This window comes from Pongo pygmaeus, chromosome 12, assembly GCF_028885625.2.
Source record: "Pongo pygmaeus isolate AG05252 chromosome 12, NHGRI_mPonPyg2-v2.0_pri, whole genome shotgun sequence".
Classification (NCBI taxonomy): Eukaryota; Metazoa; Chordata; class Mammalia; order Primates; family Hominidae; genus Pongo; species Pongo pygmaeus.
The window spans coordinates 50,768,637-50,770,686 of NC_072385.2; the positions used below are offsets into that span (position 1 = coordinate 50,768,637).

The following is a 2,050-nucleotide window of genomic DNA, read 5'->3' on the forward strand; positions in this document are numbered from 1 at the left end:
TTTCAATAACAAAAAACTGAACAATCTTAATATAACATAAACAATTCCATATACAGTATAATCAAAAAGAATCAAATAGGAATACATTTAACCAAAGTATAATATCTGTATACTGAAAACTATAAAACATTGACAACCAAAATTCAGGATCTAAATAAATGAAGAGACACATCATGTTCATCTGTTAGAAGACTGAATATTTTTAAGATGGCAGTTCTAAAAATATATTCTTTTTTCTAGAATCCAAGTGGACTTTATTTGACACAGAATATAATATGGTTGCAGAAACAGCAAATTGAAAAGACAAAGCAGAAAAGACACAGTTCTATCTAATTTAAAATTAGGTGACAGGAGGGAAAATCATTAATGAATAACAAAATAGTTAAACTTGATGGAAGATGCCTTTTTCTAGTGCCCATACTTTTGGAATTCTCACTCTTTGTTGTCCAATGGACATACCTGTGGTGTTTTGAGCCAGTGACAGATTCAGTGGAAGTGAAAAGCATGGTTACAAATGCCCCATAAGATGGTATACTCTTCAGAAGTAGCAGACACTTGGTTAGCTTGACATTCTATGCAAAGATCCATAATGTGGTTCCTGCAGATGGCACAGTTACCAAGCACAATATCCCAGCCCAGAGGGCTACTGCATTCCACTTTTTCACTTTAAAGCCCTTCTTGCCCACACTGTTATTGGTGCTGCTCAGGGTACCCTCTTCCATTGCTGCCACCATTTTGGAAACACATGTTTTAAAAATATTTATCTTTAAACTTTTATTGTTTTATTAAAATTATAAAGATGGTTTTTTTTTGTTTTGTTGTTAATGATATGTAAGAGGGATTTATTTGGCGAAGAATTTGATCTTGAGAAATATTGTTCCTCAAGCATTTGCAATTATCAGATAAGTTTCTTTTAGTTACCAGAGAAAGGATTTGTGAATTTGCCTTTAGTATACTTTCTCTAGATTTGGCCATATATTCAGATATTCTAATTGTATTATCCCATTTTCATACTACTGATAAAGACACACCTGAAAATGGGTAATTTATAAATAAAAAGAGGTTTAATGGACTCACAGTTCCACGTGGCTGAGGAGGCCTGACAATCATATCAGATGGCAAAAGGCACATCTTACATGGCAGCAGGCAAGAGAGAATGAGAGCCAAGAGAAAGGGGAAACCCCTTATAAAATCATCAGATTACATGAGACTTATTCACTACCATGAGAACTGGAAACCATCCCCTTGAATCAATTATCTCCCACAAAGATCCTCCCACAATACGTGGAAATTATGGGAGCTAAAATTCAAGATGAGATTTGTGTGGGGACAGAGCCAAACCATATTGCTAATCTTGTATTATTCCAAAATTGCCAAATCAATTTGATTTAACCTGTAGAAACATACGTAGAATCAATATAGAGCTGGAAGAATAGAACAATAACTCTCAGATCCACTCCTACTTTCAGATATATACATGTATCTGTATACATGTATATGTATATATATATGAATATGTGTGTGTGTGCGTATCAAGTTTATCTTGTCTTAAAGATACTATTGGTCCTTTTGAAGGCAGCATACCTCTGTTTAGAATTGTGGTTTAAGTGAATCTTTATTTTGGTATCAGAGAAGAATAAAATATAGTGTATTATTAGTGATATATACCTCCTAAGTACAATTTTTCCTGACTAATCCCCACTATAATTAGCAGAGTTGTCTATAACTCTGAAATAGAATTATATCTGGTTGTCTCAACCAGACTCCTTATATGTCTCAACCTGACTCATCATCTATAATTAGCAGAGTTAATCTTTGGAGGAATAAAATGGAGTAGGCAATAGTAAATGTAGCCCTCCAAAACTAGAGGTCTGGGTGGTTATAGAAAATTGTATTTGTGACAGAGTAGTAAAAGAATTAGTAAAAGAAAGTTGCTTAAAAGTGGGATCCACGCAGTAAATCTACAATCTATGCCCCACATAGTCATTCTCAGTTCAGCTTAATACAAAGCCTTTTTTAAAATAAAAAGGTCAAAATATTCAGTATTTCC

At 33.7% G+C, this 2,050-nt stretch overlaps 1 pseudogene; it reads right to left on the reverse strand.

Annotated features, from left to right (window-relative positions):
- Positions 1 to 408: 408 nt before the first annotated feature.
- On the reverse strand, positions 409 to 740 carry LOC129030566 (E3 ubiquitin-protein ligase RBX1-like; annotated as a pseudogene).
- Positions 741 to 2,050: the final 1,310 nt, after the last annotated feature.